This window comes from Eurosta solidaginis, chromosome 1 (assembly GCF_040869045.1).
Source record: "Eurosta solidaginis isolate ZX-2024a chromosome 1, ASM4086904v1, whole genome shotgun sequence".
NCBI classification, from domain to species: Eukaryota; Metazoa; Arthropoda; class Insecta; order Diptera; family Tephritidae; genus Eurosta; species Eurosta solidaginis.
The window spans coordinates 45,244,731-45,261,896 of NC_090319.1; the positions used below are offsets into that span (position 1 = coordinate 45,244,731).

At 35.8% G+C, this 17,166-nt stretch overlaps 2 protein-coding genes across 12 annotated transcripts in view; one reads left to right on the forward strand and one right to left on the reverse strand.

Moving 5' to 3' along the window:
* sals (sarcomere length short) overlaps positions 1–17,166 on the reverse strand; it is a 100,752-nt gene that overhangs the window by 51,248 nt on the left and 32,338 nt on the right. The gene's annotated exons all lie outside the window — the stretch shown is intronic.
* LOC137252734 (trichoplein keratin filament-binding protein) overlaps positions 16,877–17,166 on the forward strand; it is a 310,267-nt gene continuing 309,977 nt past the window's right edge. Inside the window, exon 1 of the mRNA XM_067788814.1 lies at positions 16,877–17,004. The gene's annotated coding sequence lies outside the window, so the exon portion shown is untranslated. The remainder of the gene's footprint in view (positions 17,005–17,166) is intronic.

Genomic DNA, 17,166 nt, shown 5'->3' on the forward strand with positions numbered 1-17,166 from the left:
TTCCTGGGTTCACACCCCGGGCAAAGCAACATCAAAATTTTAGAAATAAGGTTTTTCAATTAGAAGAACATTTTTCTAAGCGGGGTCGCCCCCCGGCAGTGTTGGGCAAGCGCTCCGGGTGTATTTCTGCCACGAAAAGCTCTGAGTGAAAACTTATCTGCCTTGCAGATGCCGTTCGGAGTCGGCATAAAACATGTAGGTCCCGTCCGGCCAATTTGTAGGGAAAATCAAGAGGAGCACGACGCAAATTGAAAGAGAAGCTCGGCCTTAGATCTCTTCGGAGGTTATCGCGCCTTACATTTATTTTTATTTTTATATTCTTAATTCAAAGGAATCCTCACTGGCCCAGCTTTCAGTCCGATTTTTTACGTTAATGAAACCAAATTTGAAACCAGCCGCAGTTGAAATTTGGAATAAAAACCGCTGGTTGTTACCATTTCATATGGTCATAACTTCAACTGACCTTGTTGTCATTTAAAGTGGTTATTGTTGGTGTATTAACTATAAAGAAACTCGCCGAAGGGTTTGTGGAGTGTTATCGATGTTGATGGTCCTTTACTGGATATAGATGAACGTACCGGGTTCCGGCAACAAGTACCATTGAGGTACTAGCCCGACTATATAGGGAAGAATTAATATGACCACATTAAACCTTCCAAGCCATACCGCCCTCCCCAACCCTAATTACATGAGGAACTTGGGGTCGCTAAACCCTCGCCTGCTTAACATGTGTATGATAAACTCATATTTGTAACAGAATTCCCCTCGCGTAGGTGAGGTTGACAACTGGGTTGCGGAAGCTATAAAGCTTTTTACTGCGCTTAACCACCCTTTGAATACCCATTTGAAGTGGTCATAAAGTAAATTGACGTTATGGCCGCTGACCTAATACCACTCTTCCAAAGAAAATATAAAACATCCTTTGAAAAAAAATAAACTGTCCATAATCTATACGACCATAAAACTGCATATTCAAAAAAGCTCAGAAAACTCGAAATAAAAGGTTCGAAACTTTCGTGAATTTTTTTGAAATTTGGGAGTGGGAGCACTAGGAAAGACAAAGTCCTTTGCTGCCCAAGTTGATTGTCGATAAAAAACGATTCTGGACTGGAATGTTGTAACTCCTTAAAAAGATATGACAAAGCCTGCGTATGTTTCAGACCCTTATGGTCTGCACTATGTTCACAACTCCACGTTCATAGCACGTCAAATTTTCACCAATATTGATCATCGGTATTACGTATACATTTCCCACTCAGTCCAAAGTATCACTTGCTCTGTAGAGTCTTTTTTTTTCTACTTGATATACTGATATTAACTCTGGTTCCCGAATAGACGAAACCCTTCACAGTCTCGAATTTGTATCTGTCAGCAGTTAGGTGACTGTCAAGGTTGGTTGATAAGTGAATTAGTAGAGCAGCTTACTTGATATGTCGGTTAGGTCACCACTACTATTCCTTCATTTAACCGCCAGTGTTTCCAGCAGTATTTCAAGTATTATACCTCCCTGTATACGTCTCAGAGCTCGAAAGCGGTGTGCCGGTAGCGTCATCAAGCAACATCAAACATTTTCAGCTCCTACCTCGTCTATCTTTTATACTCAGTTTTAAATTTTCGAACTACAAACCTTTTTTCCCTCTTTAAGTCACGAAAAAGCCTTTGGGCAACATTGCTCTGGGGAAGCGCTATAGTGACCATACGACGTATTGAGTGGGAAATATGCTCCCAACGGTCGATAACATCGTTAGTCGAATATTCTTTTAATAGAGCAGCTGTGAGAGCCAAACCGAGATTGTCAGCTAAGCGTCTTGTACGTAGTTTGTCGACTGAAACCTTTCTTGTGTTAATATGTGCAATTTTTTCTTGTTTAGCGTGCTTATTATGTATAAGGGAAGAATATCGCTTTCATGAATTTTATTCGCAGACGTAAATGATTGTACTTGGTGGCGTAGTCTCTTCCACACCAAATCCAACATTACAGCTTCGCATTCCCTTTGCTTCTTCTAGAGCCAACCCTCAGCCAGGTAGAATCAAAAAGCTTAAATCACGAAATCAGTACAATGAAAAATATATTGTCTGATACTGTTTTCGCCTTTTGTAGTTCTGGCAAAAAAAAAATCACGGATTGATCCTAAGCAAAAATATTACTCATACGCCACGGTGCACAAGTAAAATTTTTGTGAGTTTTTGTTGATTCGAAATTTTTATTGCAAAAAGTGTCACTGTGTTATCAATTGCAGTCTGTAAAATGCTAATTAAAAAAAAAAACAATAAAAAGTAATAACAAAAGTAATTCTTCCTACTACTTCATGCCAGTTGTAAAATAACTGCTTGGTTCGTGGCAAGACAGGGTGACAGGCAGGCAAGGTGGTAGCTCGGCTGAAGCTCGTCGGCAGTAAGTCGTGGTTCTTGCCACCTTACTCGACTCAAATTCACAAATAAAAATTATAAATGTCATATCTATATGGGAAAGATATAGGGACCTAAAAAAGATTAAGAGAAAGAAAAAGAAAACAAAAGAAAGCGGGAGAAGACCGTCCGTGTCAGGTGGAGTCATCCCACCCCTCTTGATCGTGAGGTATGAACAACTTAAAATCCCTTTTGGTATATTAATTCTTGTTCGAGTTATAGCACCTGTAGTTTTAAAACTTTTTGGCAATGCTATATCGATTACCTTCGAATGTCCTCAATAAAATAATTTTTTTGCCGCAAAAACAATCAATGCAAAAATTTCAAATTATTAGCTTAAAAATCTTTAGCTAAGCGTATAAATTTTATTTTCATTTACACTTCATCCTCCATGATTGCTTTTGTTGTTTTGTTCTTAACGACGCAATATCTTTCTAGCCAATTAAACAGCAAATTTATTTTAAGAATGCATATACTACGTATTTGTATATAAACAATAACAATATTTGTAAAAAAAAATAATATTCACATGTTGTGCACTTGTGCCAAAATGCGAGCACTTTAGCAGAAAAAAATACGATTTAAATAAACGTTTACCCCTTTTGCCATCTTGACACCGCCGAAGGCTATTAAAATATGTATGTGTGTATAAAACTATTTTGTTTATATTTTGCTGTCGCAAAAATGTAAAAAGAAATCTGTATATGCACATATTTTGAAAGAATTATGTTATTGCCTACAGTATTGGGTAAAAAAAATGCCACCAAAATTAATAATCACATGCTTGCAGGCTATAATGATTTTTCTTAATAATTTACATGTAAAATGTAACTCAATCTGTTGCCAGAAAAAGTTTTGTAAAAATAGAAATAAATTTCTCAAATGACAATTTGTTGGTTTCTAAAGAATTTCTTTTGAGCTTGCTCTTCTTAGAGTTTTATTGAAAAAAAAAAACGTTTATATTGTAACGAATTCTGGCAAATTCCTGATAATTATTCACCTTCTATAAATAACTCAAATATTCAGTATTGCAAAATGGTCTTTATTAGACTGCTTTGGGCGTAGTACCTCACAACTAATATCTTTTCTTAGCGTGTTTAAATCAAACTGATTAGTTATTCCTCAGCTTGCGCTGCTTTTGTACTCTCTTTTGCCTCGTTCGCATATTTCTCCTAAGGTCTAGACTTTTCACGAACATGGAACAGTTGTATCGCATACTTGGTTATTTAGCTCTATGCGTGTGGATGTGTGAGTAAGAACTTCTGCTCCTAGCTGATGACTACATATGTGTATATGAGATAATATCTTTGCTTTAAGCTGCTGGTTATGTGTGTGTGAAATATTCTTCGTCCCCTTCTATGTAGGTATGGCTGCTTGCTTTAATGTGTACATATGCATAAGTGTGGCTGCTTGCGGTTTTTGTTGTTGTGATTTATTACTAACAGCATGGTGATGCTAATATTCGTCACAATACTCAATTCCCTTTTTAATAAGCCGAATTCCATCAAAACACCTACATTTTGTGTCCTCGCAGATTAATGTACACGGTGCGCAACGTGAGTCTTCCCAATTTGGCTCTGCTGCGTATCCTTTAAATAGCTTCGCCAGAAAACCATACGAGTGACAACAACTTTTTCAGATACTCATCATAGTAGCCAGACAAAGTCTTCTACACATCTTAACAAAAAAAAAAAAAAAAGAAAAAAAAAAAAAATTGAAAATCTATGCACCGTTTGCTGCCTAAGAATTTTTTATGACATCGATCTTCTAAGGTTTTTATTAAAAAAAAAAAGCTAATATAGGCATTCTCCTTTTGCTGTGTATACCAAATAGGCTGCTTGCATCTTTAAAAATTTACTTACGCGGCGCCCAACATGGGCTGTTTTAAGAAGGCTTTCATCATGATGTTTGTCACTTAATGATAATTTGTATTAAAAAAACTTTCATATAGTGCTACATATGCAATTCCTTGTTTCTTTTAAATAGGTTCAGTTCATTTCGAAACACCTAAATTTTGCATTTTTTAAAATTTACACGCGGCGCCCACTAATTTGGCTTTGAGAATTGCTACCAGTTACCAACAATTTTTATTAAAAAACATATTTATAGTACTACATATGCAGTTGCTTGTCCATAATAAATAGGCTGAATTAATTTCAAGATAGCCAAGTTTTGTATCTTCGAAAATTCACAAACGATGGGATAGTGCGATATGATATCGAACTTTTCGAATTTGTTTAAAAAAAATTCATATAATTGCAATTTACTTTCGCATTTTATTTTAAATATGCCAAATTCATTTCGAAAGAACTAAATTTTTCGTCTTCAAAAATGTTCTTACGCTGCGCCCAACATGGGGCCTTATTAATTTGGCTTTGATCAGGGCGTGCGGCCATTTCCTGGTTATGTTTTTTTTTTTACAAAACATGCATATAGCCCTACATATGCATGTATGAATATATGTTCATTCTAAACTGACTGAATTTTATTTCGAAACACATACATAAATGCTATGTATTCGAAAATTTACATGCGATGATGTGGCTTATATAAATATTTTCACATTTGCCATGAAAAAAAGGTTAAGATAGCCCTTCGTAAGGAATTAACTTTCGATGTTCACTCCAAATATACTGAGGTCTGTCGAAACTTAAATTTTACATTTTAAAATTGGGGCCTACCAATTCAGATTTCATCACGGAGTGCATCTTCTAACTGATAATTTTTATTTAAAAACATTCACATGGTCCTTTGTATGCCATTTGATTTCATTCTAAATAGGCTGGATTCATATCGCAACAGCTAAATTAAGCGTATGCGGCGCCCAACGTGGGGATACATTATTTTTATTATCTGATTACCGTGGCGGGCCACCAGCCAAGTCTTATCAACAAAATGGTAATTGTGAAAAAAAGGGAAACTTCTATTGCCCAGACGCTTCAACCACAGACTTCGGAAGCCAAGTTTGAGGTCATTACTGGTAATTAAAACCAACAATTAAGGAATTTCTCAAGATCTGTAGGTAAGATAACACCCACTTTATCTGTTGATGACAGAAATAGACTATGTTTAAAGATAAGCTAAGAAGTGCGAAACTTTTGAATATCGTTTTTTTGTGTTTTATAAACAAATTTTACGTATTCTCTTGTTTTTTAACACAGCTGCTATATTAAATTTTACACAAGCATCGAATTATATACATATGTACATGTACAAAAAAAATTGCCTCTTGAAAGTATATATTCGTTTATATACGCAATGTTGTTTTCACATCCACACATTTCCTGTGTACGTCAGCTGATTCATACATACATACGGCAGACACTTGTGGTATATTGCTTGACTGCCATCCACACACAATTTTTTTCTGAGTGCACATATTATTACCACGAAAATTTGTTAAGTATAAAAAAAAAGTAGCTCCACTAATTTGAGAAGGCACACCAGAATTTGGAAGAGAAGTTTGGTCTAAGACTCCTCAGGATTGTATTCGTACCCAGGGTGTTCTAAAATACACCTGATCTCACTCCTGTTTGCCTTAATTTACAACAAAATAAACGTAAAACAAGATCCGCGGCACATTCTGATTACTCTCACATAGACTACTTTCCCCTAATAGGAACTCGAGCGAGCCTAGGCAGTTGAAGTAAAAGTTCGATTTCAGTACTCATTAAAACTACTTAGCAAAACTATCAATGATGCTAAAGCTTAGGACCCATTAGAAATATTCTTATACTAGACGGACCCGTGCGCATCTTGCGCAGGAAAGTTTTATATCAAATATCAACAGAAATCAGCTGTTCTATCAATCAATCATCTATCAATAAAAACTTACATGCGCTAGCGCTGCCATCTGGCGAATATTAGCTACTGCCGGTAATGCAGTGTTAGTTCTAATCAAATATTGACAATAGTGCCATAGTACAAATAGATTTCTTTGTGTGCTCACAATCGTTTATTTTCAACAAATTATTTTAATAAAATATAGCTAAACAAAAGCACTACGACCAATAATGGCCAAAACTCGCTAATAGCCCGAATCTCCATATTTACAACAGAAAATTTTTTTATAGATTTGGATTCCAAATAAGAGCGAAAAAGGGACATAAAAAACAGCAATTAGGAATCTTAATATATAAAAATCACGTGTCACTATGTTTGTTCCCGATGGACTCCTAAACTACTGAACCGATTTTGAATTTGTTTTGCACACCGTGTTTAGTTCGATCTAACTTGAAATATAGGATAGGTTGTATCTCAGTTTATATTCGCAATATTATTTTATTGCAATTTTTTTATTTGTTTATACGTAATAATAAAATGTTACGTATACGCACCGACACTCACATTTTCAGGTGGTGCGGATATACTTCCGTGTAATTGGTTGGTGTTTAATTAAACAACGTGCTTATCAATAAAAAATATTATAGCGAATGATATCAAGTATAGCACATCACCTGGCCCGCCCAGAAGGTGGGGGGGGATTAGCCCCGGACCCGGTGTTTCGGAGGAGGCCCGCGATTTAGAGGTGCTATGACATTTTTTTTATTATATTATCCAGAGACGGACGGGGGCTGAGACTCGGAGTGGGACTGGGACTGGAATAAAATACATACCACCCTCTGGGACATTCAATAAGGGATGCAGAAGAAAGAGAAGAAATTGAGAGAAGAGAAATGAGAGAAGGAGATTGAGAAAGAGATAGAATGAGACGAAGATGGAGATAGATGAAGCGAAAAAGACGGAGGGAGGAGTGAATAAAAGGATTAGGAAAAAGTGAAGAGGGGGGGGGGGGGAAGGCAGAGTCCGAAGGAAAAATCTTACTGAAATGTATGCAGATAGGCCAAATTTAGGGCAGAACAACGTCTGCCGGGTCTTCTAGTAATATATAATATAATGTGGCGAATTTTATCAAAACTATGCAACTCCAAAAGTCCCGGACTTACGTTGCTTCAAGAACAAAGCAAGCAAAAGATTACTTAATTTACACTTATGCCGAGGAACGAAGGCAAAATCAAGTGTCATTGTTAAGCGCGCGAACCTATAGACGAGAACAGTTTTCAAGTTTAAGGCACGAAAATTATGCAGCCGAGTATGAAAATAAGCGAGTAAGGAAACTGTGGTACAGCGGTGGCCATAAAAGAAGCGCACAAGCGTAACCAGATGATCAGTTTGATTTGAACGCAGTGTTAGAGAATTGCGGTAAACTCACCAATGAGTCAATATGTACTACTGTTTTTAAGTGGTAATCCAATTTTAAAACAAAACTGTTGGTTCTTCGAGATTTAAATCATTTTATTTTAAAAAAGCCCAGGTCGGTATCAGGCTTAGATAACAGGATCCGTTGCTACTTTAGAAACATCAATCAACAAACCAACTAATACCAATTTTTTTTTTAGTTCTCGTAGTAAGGCATCAATCCTATGGTAAATTTACACATTTCAGTACTACATCAAAACTTAACGCGCACGGTGCTATTTTGATCCACTTGGACAAACCATTGGTTTTGCCCTATAAACCTACGTATATCATATAAAGAGCATTTTGACACCTCTTTCAGGCAACAAACCTGCCCAAGTTCTTGAGCCTTATATTACGTAGAGCAAAAGTGGCCACGCAACGATACTTTTGGCTCCGTATGGCTCCCAACAACATAACTTTGTCATCATCAGTTTTGAATTATGTTGAGGCGTGCCACACAATCAAACGAACGGCAATACAATCAATCAACATACATTCAGCTTGGCGCTGGCTAGCTCTTAACCTGTATCATTAACATGGACACTTTCTTCGCTGATAATAGTTACGAATACTAAATTTAGCTATAGATATATAGATAGGAGAAAACCACTTTTCCGTAGTTAATTTTGTACCCAACTTTGCAGAGTGGTACGAACTCCTCTTTCCAATCTAAAGCCCCTCCTGGGGGGAAACCTTAACAATCCTATGAAAATCCTCGGAAGGTGTCTGATGATGTTTTCTGAAACGCAACCCTTATGCCACTAACCATACAGTTTCTCGTTCCAGCACACCGAATATCTCACTCTAAAGGCTGATCCTGTTTCTAGAGGGAACTTTTAAATCGATTTGTATGTATACTCCATACCAAAAAACAAAGATAATTCTTAATGCGGTAAACAAATTGGATTAAGTAGATGTTGATTTGCCTTTAATCGGATTAAGAGCACAGAGAACATGTAGTTTTGTTTTATGTATGCAGTGAACAACATCATTGATAAGCAATGCCTTTCACTGAACGACATCGGTTAACGTTGAGCTGGGTAGTCTGAGCGTCAACAACATGATCTGTGACTATGTCATATCAGTTGCTGCGATTTTTTGAGTGACTGCGACGGTAATAAAAGAGCAATATGATCTAAATAGCTGTTTATAATCACCCTTTCCAATAGTGGCAGAATCAATCAACTCAATCACAGCTGTGAAGTTACATAGCTTCCACAGTATGAATCAGAAATTTCTGGATATGTACGGCTATTTACTGCGAGAAAGCGCAGTAAACTGTAGTATTTTACTGCGCCATCTAATGCTACTTAGTCGCAGCACAAATAAAAGGTTTATTGGTTCATTATCTTAATTTTTCATGTGAAGAGAGGCACGATTTCGTTTATGATTCTTTTATTAGTAGACATGATTGCACTTAAAGTCACGTTGATTTCTTAAAAAGCAAGCAAAGAACTTACACCGGATATTGAGTCACAATGATTTCTTAAAATTTGTCACTGTGACTTATTGGTATTTAAAGTCGCTGTGACATGAATTTTTGCCAACGCTAGTTCTATCGTGGATTTATAAAAGCTGTGGTGCGCCAACACCTCGCAAATAATTGATGCTGTACTCAGACCTTACTAACTAGTATAGAGTACAAATAAGTAAGGCATAAAAAAATACACTTTACTGTTACTTTAAATTGTAATTAATTAATGCAAAAAATTCCAGCCACATACATAAACACACAACATAATTTTAGATATGAGGTTTACCGCAAACAAATCAAATGATAATTTCATATTTTTGTTTCAACACCGGAAAATTCGCTCATTCCTTCACGACCACGCAAAACAAATTAATTTAAATAATTTGTACATATTTATAAATATCACATAATCAAATAAAGTGCTTGACAAAAAAAAAAAAAAAAAAAAAACACAAAAAGCAATATAAAACATTTTCGTTATTATTGAAAATTTTACAAAACAAGTAGAGCTCTTAGTGAAGTACTTACAAATTGCCAAAGGGTTTAAAAATATGTATACAAATAAATAAATATGTATGTGCTCGTGTTTGTTTGCTCGCACACTAAGTTTCTTCAAATTCAAATTATTTTTGTGAAATTCATTTAGTTTGTATATTTAAATATTTCTATGCAACTCGAATGAGAACTGAGAAAAATATTTCTAATATGAATATGCAACTAATGATAAAATGCAACTGAATTTTATATTAAAACTTATTTAATATTAAAACTAACTTTTGAGCATTCAAAAATAGTTGGTACATCCAAATATATAACCACGCTAACTATATTAAAAAAACAAAACCAAAAAGTTCTAAAACAACGCAAAAACCCCCAAGCCGCAAAATATTAGTAAAATTATTTCTAATAAAATTTTTGTACAACCTTTACCATGGACACAGGTAAATGGCTGGTGGTCGTCGTAAGCTCATCAACAAAAATATGCAGTGATGATTTACTTATTCACCTACATTAGGGTGGTCCTAATACAGGTGCACATTTTTATTTTTTATTTTTTGACAGGGCATAATCTTAATTGGTTCTCTATCCTGAGAAACTATTTCAGTATTTTTGATTTTTTTGAAGCATATTTAGAGCTCGCTACCGAGATTGAATTTTGGTGCTTTTACGGTACTATTTACTATTTTACCGATTCTTGTAACTTTCAGCGATGTTTTTGTTCCAAAATAACTAAGATAATCTTTAATATAAGCCGAGATTTTGAAAAACCTACATTAAACATTTAATTTCGGCTTTTTGCGGATTTATCATTACTCGGTTAGCAACATCTAAAACCCTAATTTTTTAAAAGTCGAAAAATAAGGACCACCACGTATTATATGTGACCCGGTCTATGAAAGGGTGGTTTATGACTCAAAGAAAATTTTTCACTTTTTTCTGGTTTCGATAGTTTTTGAGACGCTCTTTCACGTGGTGAAAACTAGAAAGTCCTACCTTGCTTAGAAGTGTCCTAAAAATGTAGAGAAAGAAGAGCACAAACGAAAGACGATGAAGCCTTTGGTTCCTTCGATGCCACTTCGGTGGCTGGTGAAGCATCCTCAGATTATTTGATAGCATTTATCTCGATGGCCATGGAGCCAAAATATCGCTCAGAAACTGGTTTGTGCTTTGCCTTTTGGGCATGACTGTTCATAATGCAAAAGAAAAACTGCTAAGAAACTGAAGAAATGCATTGTTTATTTTTAACAGCTGTTTGTCGCAATTTCTATTGAATTTTCTATAGTAGTATACAGAGTATATTAATTTTTTGTTCTTAGGTTTGTTATAAAAAAAAATTATCAAATTTCCCCCATAAATAAGTTTTTTTTTTATGGAAACTAAAGTTTCTCAAATATTTAGCCAGTGGCCCTGGCTCTCTTCCTGGAAAGGTAAGAAAGGAAACGGACCAAATAGTGAATCTGAGGCGTCCCCAAATCCCCTTGAACACACGGGAAAAATTTCAGGCAAATCGGTCCAGTCGTTTAGGGGGAGTTCAGTCACAAACACACGCAGAGAAGAAATATGTGTGTATATATATTGTGACGAATATTAGCAACAATAAGGCATACTATCATCTCTAAGCCGATAATAAGCATTCACATGTATCTACACACATAAACAAATCGATCATTATGTCTACATATATGTAAATACAAGAAGCGGAGAGATATGCACAAACACATGCATATATCTGAGATACTCACAAAAGTATACAATCTTCAGCGAACAAGTAAATTCTAGAAGGAGAAACGCCTAGAAATATGTGAACGAGGAAACCGATGAGTATAAAAGCAGCACCAGCTGAGGCATGAGCAATCAATTTGATTTAAGCACGCTATTGGTTGCGAAGTATAAGTGTTATTGTGAAGTACTCTAATAAAGACCATTTTGCATTATCGAATATTGGAATTATTTATTCAAAAGTTAAGCGATACGAACGTTAGCAGAATGTTGCAAATAAGCAGAATTGCACTAAATTCGTTACAATATTATATATATTTCCATATATCGAAATTATTTTTAGCCTATCTTGGCCTGAGATTGGGCGTTAATGAAAAACTAAGCGCTATTCAATCGATTTTTCATACATATGCTGAGGTAAAACGTTCTTCAAACAAATTCGGCCATAGCAGCCTATTTCACTCAGGCGTCAATCAATCGAAACGTTACCATCTGCGTTTTTATGTTTATTGGGTTCGAATTGATTATACAATGGCCAATATTCCAGTTGAACATTTCATTCGAACAATGGCATGCAAGCAAATACAAAATAAGCAGTGAGAACGAAATTGCAACTCACATCAAAAAAAAACCAAATTCCAATTTTTTTCATCGAAAATATTCAATGCATCTACCAATGAAATGCTTCCGGCTTTGTACATATTGGAAATATCGCGGGTGTCACAGAGTTTGCTGACACTTTTCATATTTTCTTTGTTTGTACTAGAAATAAAAACTATCGACTATGCACTCACATTTTGTTTCTCTGGAAACGGGAAACTCTCTGCAACACAGCCAATGGTATTTTATTTGTTGTACTTGTAAAAGTGACAAGATATCATTGTAACAGCGGAGTAGCTAACTTTGCTAAGGCATGAGAAACACTAAACTTTAGATCTAGAAACACATACTTTTCATGCTAACTTCATATCTCATTTGGTTTTCATTTATTCCTAAAATCAAGTCAGAATGCAGAAAAGGGAAAATGACTTTTGTTTAGCACCTAGTAGTAACAAGGTTGGGGTGGAACAGGTTTTAAGAGGCAGAGGAAGAAGGGAGAGGGCAAACGACTCATAAAAAAGAGTCATACACCTCTAAAGCTGAACGGAAGAGAGAGCGGGAGTTGGAATATCGGGAATTCATCTAACTTGATAGGTGAAAATAAAAACGAAGACAAAGACAAGGGTGTGGCCGAATTGAAAAAGCTAAAGTGAGGTTAGGCTGCAACTTCGGTGTTCACCGAGAGGTTGAGCGCCTCATATGCGCATTGAGCTGGGTCGATTTGTATGGACGAAAGTTAACCGATATCGCGCCATCGATTTTTCGTTAGGATTTGGGCTCGAGAAAAAAAGTTCCACTATGCATACCCAAAAAAATTATTTTCGAGCCTGCGAAATTAAATTTTTTTTGACTTTTTTTCGACTTTGATTTTTAAGGGGTTTTTCATGACCTACTAAAAAATTTTCATATGCATACCCTGTCCGACCCAAAAAGTGGCAACACCAAGTCGAAAAAAAATAGATATGTTTATAATTTCACCCAAATCGGTGCCGCAGTTTTCGAGAAGCAGTTAATTAAAGAAGAGAATATAAAAACACTTGGTAGTAGCCCTTCCTGGCAACTCTAGTTAGAATTAATTTCTTTGGAAGTTCGACGTAAAATATTCTTCGTTTGATATTGATATACTTAGCTTAATTTTTGAACAGGTAGCAATCTTGTATAACCAAACTCAGTGGCAACACTAAGGCAAATTTGACTATTTCCGAAATAGTACTCAGTTAAAAGTTTGAGCCTAAAAATAAAAATTGTTTGTACTATATACATATATGGTTAAACGAAATGTATATAAATGTAACAAGTAAGGAAGGCTAAGTTCGGGTGTAACCGAACATTACATACTCAGCTGAGAGCTTTGGGAACAAAATGAGGGAAAATCACCATGTAGGAAAATGAACCTAGGGAAACCGTGAAATGTGTTTGTATGACATGGGTATCAAATGGAAGGTATTAAAGAGTATTTTAAAAGGGAGTGGGCCATAGTTCTATAGGTGGACGCCATTTCGCGATATCGCCATAAAGGTGGACCAGGGGTGACTCTACAATGTGCTTGTACGATATGAGAATCAAATGAAAGGCGTTAATTAGTATTTTAAAAGGTAGTGGGCCTTAGTTCTACTAGTCGACGCCTTTTCGAGATATCGCCATAAAGGTGGACCAGGGGTGACTCTAGAATGTGTTTGTACGATATGGAAATCAAATGAAAGGTGTTAATGAGTATTTTTAAAGGCAGTGGGCCTTAGTTCTATAGGTGGACGCCTTTTCGAGATATCGCCATAAAGCTGACCCAGAGGTGACTCTAGAATGTGTTTGTACGATATGGGTATCAAATTAAAGGTATTAATGAGGGGTTTAAAAGAGAGTGGACCTTAGTTGTATATGTGAAGGCGTTTTCGAGATATGGACCAAAATGTGGGCCAGGGTGGCCCAGAACATCATCTGTCGGGTACCGCTAATTTATTTATATATGTAATACTACGAACAGCATTCCTGCCAAGATTCCAAGGGATTTTGATTTCGCCCTGCAGAACTTTTTCATTTTCTTCTACTTAATATGGTAGGTGTCACACCCATTTTACAAAGTTTTTTCTAAAGTTATATTTTGCGTCAATAGACCAATCCAATTACCATGTTTCATCCCTTTTTACATATTTGGTATAGAATTATGGCATTTTTTTCATTTTTCGTAATTTCCGATATCGAAAAAGTGGGCGTGGTCATAGTACGATTTCGGCCATATTTAATACCAAGATAAAGTGAGTTCAGAAAATTACGTGAACTAAGTTTAGTAAAGATATATCGATTTTTGCTCAAGTTATCGTGTTAACGGCCAAGCGGAAGGACAGGCGGTCGACTGTGTATAAAAAACTGGGCGGGCGTTCAACCGATTTCGCCCATTTTCACAGAAAACAGTTATCGTCATAGAGTCTATGCTCCTACCAAATTTCACAAGGATTGGTATATTTTTGTTCGACTTACGGCATTAAAAGTATTCTAGACGAATTAAATGAAGAAGGCGGAGCCACGCCCATTTTGAAATTTTGTTTAATTTTTGTGTTTTGTTGCACCATATCATTACTGGAGTTGAATTTTGGCATAATTTACTCATATATTGTAAAGATATCTAATTTTTTGTTAAAATTTGACTTAGAAAAATTTTTTTTTTAAAGTTCCTATTTTGCTTATTTTTATTTAGCACACAAATAGTAATGTTTCTGTCAAATTTCATCATGATATCTTCAACGACCGCCAAATTACAGCTTGCAAAACTTTTAAATTACCTTATTTTAAAACTGGGCGGTGCCACGCCCATTGTCCAAAATTTTACTAATTTTCTATTCTACGTCATAAGGTCTTTTCCGTCTTTGGTAATGAATTATAGCACTTCGGGTTTTCGAAATTTTCGATATCGAAAGAGTGGGCGTGGTTATAGTCCGATTTCGTTAATTTTAAACAGCGATCGGAGATGAGTGCCCAGGAACCTACATACCAAATTTCATCAAGATACCTCAAAATTTACTCAAGTTATCGTGTTAACGGACGGACGGACATGGCTAAACAAATTTCTTTTTTCGCCCAGATCATTTTGATATATAGAAGTCTATATCTATCTCGATTAGTTTATGTCGTTACGGATTACCGTTATGCGAACAAAGTTAATTTACTCTGTGAGCTCTGCTCAGCTTAGTATAAAAACAAACACTGTTAATACTTTATTCGCAAGTGTCGAAGATTATGTGTAGGTTTTACAACCTTAGACTAACAAAGTTGCTTCTATCATTAAAAAGAGAGGAGTGTAGACTCATGACGGGTATTCTGACTGGAAACTGCCTTGTGGCGTCACATGCCTTTAAATTAGGCTTGGTCAGTGATAGCAGATGTAGGAAGTGCGTGTTGGAGGAGGAAACGATCGAGTACGTTCTGTGCTTATGCCCTGCGCTTGCCAGACTAAGACTCCAGCTATTAGGAGTGATACAGCTGATTTTTAGAAGCTTCTAGTATTTGTCAAGAGGACGGAGTTATTTTATAACATAGGTCCTGGTTTTTGATAGGGTTTTTCAGTTTGGTAGTTAAAACAAACTTCTGGTAACACTACGGACTTTCTCAGTCTATGTGAGGCCCTCATGGATAGGCCAGTTCAACCTAACCGTATTCGCATATCCGATATTCATACATATGCTGGGATATTCTTAAATCTAGATATTTGATAACTTTATATTGAATTTAACTGCCGATATGCATCTATTCTCCATCTATTCTATTGTCACTTAATGTTATATATACAAATTTAAATGAAATTCGACAATTGATTTTATAAATTTTTCCTTTTTTTGCATTTCTTTCCGCTTTCATCTGGAACCTCAATATCATTGGATTTGTTCGAATTGTTTACAATAAGTTGGTAAGTACGTACAAACAAACATAACAACTAGCAAAACATACAAGTAATTTTTTCTTTTCCTTTTTTACCTACATACATACCGGGCTTTGTGTATTTTCCGCATGACACATACATACATACATATATTTGCAATTTGTTTATATATTTAATTTTACGAATTTAATTATTTTACCGAAAAATTGGGCTTCAACTTCAAATATACATAATTCATTATTGAATGTTTTTAGCGACCTTTTTATATGTAAATATGTTTTATTCAACGTAGTTTTATTGACCTCGAGCCAGCTAAAGTTCAACAAATTCATTATTTTGATATTTTTATTAAAAAAATGGAGCGCTTTACCTCCGAGGAGATTTAGGCCGATATTCTCTTCCCATGTGTGACGTGCTCCTTTTAAAATTTTCATGAAAATAGGCGCGACTGTTTGTTTTTTATGCCGACACCGAACGACAGCTGAGAGGCAGATGAATTTTGAATGAAAAGCTTGCTATGGCAGTAATACAATGGGAGTGTTTACCAAACCACTGCCGAGGAGCGACTCCGCTTTGAAAAAATTTCTTTCGAACTGAAAAAATTTGTTTCTAAATTTTTAATGTTGCTTGTAATCAGGACCTTCGGTATGGTAGACTCAGCACGTTACCATCACACCACGGCGGCCGCCATTTTTAGTTAGTCAATTAATTTTATTTACGCATTACGGACAACAACTACCTCAGAAAAAGCTGATTAATGTTTTCCTGTCTTTCGAAAATTAATTAAACAAACATCTGCTTCCCGTTAAGAAAGATCGTTATCTTCGCGGAAAGTAACGAAGAACGGACTTCAATTAATTGGACCTAAAGTAGAAGCGGTCTGCGTGCCGTTAGGGCGAATCTGAAGCGTGATGCGTTGGAACCTTTCATTGTTATTAAGGGGAAGGTTTTAAAACAGTTCGTTTTGGAATTTTCGTACCATTGTGAGAATAAAATTTGGTAGAGCCATCCTCTGTATTGCCTCTATATTGAACTACTGTGTAATTTTTCGTACATTTTCAGCACAAGAGTAGGAAATATTGTAATCTATTTGCAACCAACTTCCCGTGGAGCATAGTTCTGAAGCCAATACAACATTCTAGTTTTCCGAAATTGGGAGCTTTGTGGTCGAATTTAAAGTGAACTCAAGGTAAGATTGAAACCTGCAACTTGGAGCATAGCTAAAAAAAAAAAAACAAGTAAGGAAGGCTAAGTTCGGGTGTAACCGACCATTGCACACTCAGCTGCCAAATTACAGCTTGAAAAACTTTTAAATTACCTTCTTTTAAAAGTGGGCGGTGCCACGCCCATT